The sequence below is a fragment of the Oxyura jamaicensis genome, chromosome 1 (assembly GCF_011077185.1).
Source record: "Oxyura jamaicensis isolate SHBP4307 breed ruddy duck chromosome 1, BPBGC_Ojam_1.0, whole genome shotgun sequence".
NCBI lineage: Eukaryota > Metazoa > Chordata > Aves > Anseriformes > Anatidae > Oxyura > Oxyura jamaicensis.
The window spans coordinates 48811712-48819093 of NC_048893.1; the positions used below are offsets into that span (position 1 = coordinate 48811712).

Below are 7382 nucleotides of genomic sequence, written 5' to 3' on the forward strand. Positions count from 1 at the left end.
TGTATCTCTTAAAGACATCTTGTTCAACATATTAAATGTGAAAGATTTGGCAGCAAAAATGCTAGAATAAATTAGGTTTCACACAGAGAGGAATTGAGTCAGGGTTTCTGGTGGACAAAAATCTCCACATGACCAGCAGCAGTGAGTACTTGCAGCCCAGAAGGCCAGCTGCATTTTGGGCTGCATCAACAGAAGAGTGGTCACCAAGTTGAGGGAGGTAGCTGAGGTGCCCCTCTACTCTGCCCTTGTGAGGACTCACTTGGAGTACTGCATCCAGGTCTGGGGCCCCCGGCACAAGAAGACGTGGATCTGTTAGAGCAAGTCCAGAGGAGGGCCACAAAGTTGACCAGAGGGCTGGAGCACCTCTCCTATGACAAAACATAGGAGCACTTCTCCTATGAAGCTAGGGATCTTTTTCCTGAAGAAGACAAGGCTTCGGAGAGACCTCGTGGCAGCTTTTCAGTACTTAAAGGAGGCTTATAAAAAAGATGGAGAGTTACTTTTTACACAAGCATATAGTGATAGGACAAGGGGAAATTAAATTAAAAGAGGGGAGATTTAGATTAGATTTTAGAAAGAAATTCTTTACTCACAGGGTGGTAAGGCACTGGAAGAGTTTGCCCAGAGAGATTGTGGTTACCCCATCTCTGGACATGTTCAAGGCCAGGTTGGATGAGGCCCTGGGCAACCTAATCTAGTGGGTGGCATCCCTGCCCATGGGAGGGGGGTTGGAACCACATGATCTTTAAGATTCCTTCCAACCTGAGCCATTCTGTGATTCTAAGTCACACTGTGGGGAAGTAAAAGTTTATTTCTCCATTACTGTCTAATAGAATGTCAGAAAAATAAAAATATAGACAAACTGGAAATTGTTCAAGAACCACAACATTTTAAAATGCTTGAAGGAGGAAGACATCCAAGATTTTTTTTTTTTTTTTTTTAATTAAGATATGGTTAGAAAAAATGACTATTATTCACAGGTATTATTTATGTGCAAATGCTAGGAAACAAAAACTCAGCTGGTATAATCTGTGCAGTTTAACAGAGAACAGAGTATGGCAGTTTATATTAGTGGAGCATAGGGCTCTAAGAACAGAGACAAAATTTAAGTTGATGTGAGGATGTAGTAAGAGAATTAAAGCAGACTGTAAAAGAATGTAAAGAACCATTTTAGATCTAACTTCCAAAAGAAATGGAGTAATGGAGGCCACTATGATTTAGAAAGTAAAAAGTGTAAAAAATTTGAATTAGTAATGACACAAAGTAAGATTCTCATCAATGTGACTGTGGCTTTTTTTTTTCCTTTTAAATTTGTTTGATCAAGGGAGAAGATGGAAGATTTTTAGGATGTGATGTGTTTTTTTTTTTTTTTTTTTTTTTGCATAAGTTTTTCTTAATTTTATACACATATTTAGATTGCAGTAAACACCAAGTACTATTGGTCTCTGGAATTATTATTCTGACATTTATACAAACAATAACAGAGGATAATCCTTTCCAAAAACAAACTAACAAACAAACAAACAAAAACAACTGAAAATATTTTAAACAGTGTTGTCTGATATCTGTAAGAAGTGTTCTGCAGGAACACTGTCATTTGCAGCAATATGAATTCCTACATGTACTAAAAGGAGGGCACTCTCCCCTTGTAACAGTTGTGTCATTCAGTCATTTATTGTGCTGTATATATATTATGTTCTTTTTTTATGCAGTCATTCCAGATGGTAGACACAAGTTTTGAACACATTCTTGTCTTTCACTCACTCACCTTCTTCTCTCTTCACCCATGTAACATGCAATTATTCCATATAAAATGAAACAGATGCAACAGGAGAGACTAAAAGGGTATGTTTTTGCTGTTATCTTAGCACAGCTCACTTTGAGCCTGAGTTCTCCCATTGTGCACACTGTTCATGCATTGAAGCAAACTATGGTCTCAAGACTAGTGTTAGTCAACTGCCTCAGTAGTATAAAGCACTTTACTGCAGAGTGCTCTGCAGAGACTGGACCATGGGAAGACATAGGAATCATATCCAGCTGTCCCATATCCTGGAACAGAATTTGGACTACCCCACTCGTGAATATGAAGATGGGGAGGTGCTGTTGTATGCAGGGATAACTTCAATAAGTGCAGCCTGGACTCAGCACAATGAGCTGGACTCTGCTTGGGAAGAAGCACAGAGGAACATTTTAACAGTTGATCTCAGCTGAGCACAGGGACTCAGTCCTGCCAAAACTGTGGCAGTTCTAAAGGACTGGTGCTAAGAAACTCATTCAGGGAACTGTAAGCATGCAGGGAGAAATGTAAGCACACACAGTGCTGAAGTATTCAAATTTTTAACCAACAGGTGATGCTGGTTATGGTGCTCTCTCAAAGGAATGGAGACAAAGCAAGATATGATGGTGACTAGGTGAGGAAAGTCATCTGTGGAGGTGAAGAAGGGCTGGTGAGAAGTACTGTGAAGTCAACAGAGAAAAAAGTATGAGTGGAAGACAGTTGTAAGGAGATGTAGATGAGAAGGAAGATGAGGGAAAAAAAGGGGGAAAAAAAAAAAAAAAAAAGGAAATAGAAGTGCCAGTAGTGCCTGTGCCAGAGAAAAGGGACTGGGAAGAGAATTCAGGGATGAAAAATAGATAGGAATGGTCCTGACATCAGGTTAGAGAACAAAAAATGAGACCATGCTTTGAACGAATGTGCAGAAAGATATGATTTCACCAGGGACTATCTGTTCTGAAAGCCTGGATTGGAATTGGCAGGGCCTGTGTCTCACTAAGCACTAGCAATGCAGTAATGTTTAGAACTAGAATGCTTGGAGTTAATCTTACAAGTTTGTCATAATCAGAATTTCTGAAAGTCACTAACAAAACAGATGTATAAATTCTCTGTTTGTTATTAATAAATGACTGTATCATTAAGTTCTTAAGAAAAAATCTATTTAATATGTTTATACAGAAACCATAAAAACAGAATGTTGCACAATCTGCTTCACTATACTCTTGGCCAGAGTTTTTTTTTTTTTTTAAAAAAAAAGCATGTAATGAAGTGGTTAAGTTCTGGCAGCACAGCTCTAGTGATTATACCATAGAATGTGTTTTAACGGTTCTCTTTAATTTTGCTACAAAATGTATGGCTCTATATGTGCAGCAAGGTAACAGAGGTATAACCATTCCCTGTTTTAATCTCTTAGATGGCCAAAGGAGAGACATAGAGTCACATGTGTTTTAAAAGTTTTCTATCCATGAAGTCATTTCCAGGGAGGAAAAGCCAAGGAGGACTATGTTATTCTTCACACTACTAATAGGTGTGACTTCCTCCTCTGGTATCTGGAGATCACCTATACTATTTTTGTCATTCCTCTCGCAGGAGGAAGGAACTGAAGTAATTCCCTACACTGACAACATCAGGAATCTTGGCCTCTCTTCCCCCAAAGGAAAGTTAAGGACATAAGCTGTTAAGATTCACCTCAGACATCTACATATATCTGAAAAGAAAGACTTATTTATCTATCTTGTCCTTAACTAAATCTATTTGTAAAGGTGAATGTTTGGTTGTAAAAGTAAGACTCTGACATTAAAATATCAGTGGTGGAACAGGTATTATGTTTCTATTTGTGTGTGTGTGTGTGTGTGTTGTATCTGTTGTTTACAGATAATAAATGTTCTCATATTTGTGCCAGCCTTGCATATTCATGTGCTTTCTCACATATATGTCAAAGAACTGGCACAAGCACCTCTTGAAGTTTGTGGAAATATATCCACTAAAATATATCTAATAGGTTTAAGACTAGACCTAAAGATTCCAATAATAAAATTTACATCCAAATCCAGTTTTTTCGAGTGGATTGTACAGATTTAAATGACACCAGCATTTCACAGTGGAACAGGAATTATTATTATTTGTCATGATGCACACGACCCATATTAAATGTGTGTGTGTGTCCCCTTAGGGCCCAATTAGATCTCAACAAGTTATTCAAGTGTCCAGAATAAACACAAAAAAAATGCAGATGGCAGTGTATTGAGGTGGTACAAGATCTAGCCATAAACAAGAATCAGAACATAGCTAACCACAGTCACAAGGCCTAGTACAAATCGCTGTAATTTGTATGTCAGAGAGTTAACTGCCCTGAGTGCCATGCCAAGATTGCTGCTGGTTTTCTTTAGAGCTGTCTTGGTTGTCTTCACATAGCACTTCAGCTGAGGGTGTAATCTAATCCATAGCTCCTGTGCAAAAGTGCCTGCAATCATAGGAAAAGGGCAGAGGAAACAAAAAATATATATTAATACATTAGATTTTATACTCAAATTTCCATCACTGAATTTACTATCTGGATGCTTCTTTTGCACAGCAACTGCTATAAAACATGTAAAAAAAAGGGGGGGGGCTTGACAGTAAAATAAACATATTCCCAATATACAGAGATCTGATACATGGAGCAAGTGTGCCATTTTTACAGACAAATTTTAATTGTAAATCACTCCAACAACACCCTCCAGGCCTCTGTATTTCCCTATGTTACATAAAACAATAATATGAATGATTACCAATATTTTAAACGTGAGTATGTAAATGAACCTAGCTAATGTCAGTGTAATTCTACCATAATATTAGGAAATCGAGAACTGAAATTTAAAGGATAAGATTTTCAGCTTAATGAGAAAAAAAAAAAAAAATCTACAAGAATCAATTTTTAATGCCACATATCATTAATTATGTTCACAAAACAATTCCTTATTAATTAAATTCTTAGTGCTCTCTATCTGTGCTATGATGTCACATCATCAATGGCAGAGGGGGGGTCTCTATCTATGACATCATCAAACTAAAACCCAACTGCAGCTCACCAGCCAGATTGGTCCCACAATTAGCTGGCTGCAAAAATGTTTCTCACAAGAACTACGTTCTCTGTTTCACACCCTTTTCATTCCCCACAGTGTCAGGAGTCACCCCTCTAATACACGAGGTTCCTATCTCCCACATCTGCCCCAAGCCAAGCACTGCAGCTGCCTTCGTTTCATGCCGTTTCCTCAAAATGGACATGCTGCCTCCCAGATCCCTCCTGCTTTGCCGCATATATCCCACTCACCTTGCCGAGAAAGGTCTTCACTTGTCCTCACCTCCAGCAGAGTTACCCAATTAAAGCTCTGAAACCACTTGTACACTTCACAGTGGCAGAAGACAAGGACTTCTTAAGTCACTGAGGAGAACAGCCACATCTACCACCTGCTGACAGGTGGGGTTGCTGAGGGACAGGCCAGGGAAGGGCAGCATGCCAAACCATTTATTTCTTGTCCAAGCAATGAGAAGAAGAAATTCCTTGAGATGTTACATGCTCTGCAGGTCGTTATTAAAACTCAAGAACATGTGAGAAAAGTGACCACTAGTGAGTAAATGACCAAAGGGGAAAAAAAAAAAAAAAAGCAGCTGGATTAGTCCTCTTGCAATTGATTGATATTTAAGACAACTTAGTAGCTATGAGAATTCAGAAATCCTTTGTGCATTTTGAAAAGCTTTTAAATGCATGTTCCCATCAGCTTCCTTCATTTAACACCTCCATCCTCCTTGCACTGCAGTCATTAAAGAAATACCAGAAAAGAACTGCTAGCTGAAGGCTAAAAACCTTTCATTTCTGGCACCACACTGTAAACTAAAGTTGTAGAACATTACAGTTTATTTGGGGAAAGCAATCAAGCTAATCAAATTAAAATGCTTTAAATGTTTCTCATAGATTTGTCAACAAACTGGTCTCTTGTGTGAATTTATCTTAAAGCAAGAGGCTAAAGCAAGCTGTTTTATTACTGTGGTGGTTTTACCCTGCTGGGCAACTGAACTCGATCTCTCACCGCTCTCTCACTTCTACTCCTGAAAGTAAAAGGGGGAGAAAATACAATGGAAAAGGCTCAAGGGTTGAGGTAAGGACAGGGTGTTCTCTCAACAATTATCATCTCCAGCAAAGCAGATTCAGCAGAGGGAGCTTAATGTAATGTATTGCCTATCACTAGCAGACTAGCACAGTGAGAAACTAAAAGCAAACTAAAAACACCTTTCCCCCCCATCCATCCTCTTCTACCTCCTCCCGCAGAGCAGTGCAGAGGAACGGGGAATGAGGGTTGCAGTCAGTCCCTAACACTTCATCTCTGCTGCTCCTTCAAGGTCACTCTCTACTCCTGCTCCACGTGGGGTGCCTCCCACGGGATGCCGTCCTTCCCGAACTGAGCCTGCGGGGGCTGCCCACAGGCAGCAGCTCTTCAAGCACTACTCCAACATGGGTCTGTACCATGGGGTCCATCGCCAGGAGCAAACTGCTCCAACCCGGGTCCCCCACGGGTGGCAGCTCCCCCCAACCCCCCTGCTCCTGCATGGGCTCCTCTCCACGGGCTGCAGCTCTGGCCCGGGGCCTGCTCCTGTGGGGGCTCTCCATGGGCTGCAGCCTTCTCCAGGCCATATCCACCGGCTCCACCAAGGGCTCCTCTGTACAAGCTGCAGCGTGGAGATCTGCTCCGCCGTGGGACCCATGGGCTGCAGGGGGACAGCCTGCTCTACCAGGGGCCTCTGCACAGGCTGCAGGGGAACTGCTGCTCCGTGCTTGGAGCACCTCCTGCCCTCCTTCTGCACTAACCTTGGTGTCTGCAGGGCTGCTTCTCACTCCTCCCAGCTGCTGTCACAGAGCAGTTTTCTCCCTTTCTTAAATCTTTTCTCACAGAGACTCAATATTGCTCACTGGCTCGGCTGTGGCCAGCAGCAGGTCCTTTTGGAGCCGGCTGGAGCTGGCTTTGATCTGACATGGGGCATCTGCTGGGCTCTACTCACAGAGGCCACCTCTGCAGCCCCCCTGCTACCAAACCCTTGCCATGTAAGCCCGATACAGAAAGAGAGGGAAGGGTGACACTAGTGGAGCCAAAGATCTGTCCATAATGTTTGGGTGTCAGTGCAGCCAAACTCAAACAGAAGTCATTCACATGCACTCTCCACAAAACAGCAGCTTGATGAACTTGTACATAGCCTTATTACGTAATGGCACCGTTCTTCAGCTATGGACGCTGAACAGCCAGTTTTGAGTGTAATCAGCTTATATTCTTTTCTGCAGTCACTCGAGTGCTCTTCTCCTGAAGTCCCATTCATCAAGAAAGAAAACTCTGCTAAGATCAGGGGAAACATACACAATTACTGCTTAAGTGCTGACCCTCGTGAGGGAATAGTGGGAAAAAGGAAGTTTTGGTAAACTTTTCCCTCAAACACCAATCTGTTGTAAGTAGTTGCAGCTGCAGTAGGCTCTGATCCAATGTGGTCCAGACACTAAAACTGGGAACATAAAAAATTAACTTTTTTTTTTTTTTTTTTTTTTTTTTCTAAAAAGAGAAGGAATAGATTCAATAGGCAG

The 7382-nt window shown here is 41.3% G+C and overlaps 1 long non-coding RNA gene across 2 annotated transcripts in view; it reads right to left on the reverse strand.

Moving 5' to 3' along the window:
* Nucleotides 1-1504: 1504 nt before the first annotated feature.
* Nucleotides 1505-7382, reverse strand: part of LOC118179095 — a 17689-nt gene continuing 11811 nt past the window's right edge. For both annotated transcript variants that reach the window (XR_004756365.1, XR_004756366.1), the window contains exons 3-4: nucleotides 5088-5381; nucleotides 1505-4238 (exon numbers count right to left, since the gene is read on the reverse strand). This is a non-coding gene — a long non-coding RNA (uncharacterized LOC118179095). The remainder of the gene's footprint in view (nucleotides 4239-5087; nucleotides 5382-7382) is intronic.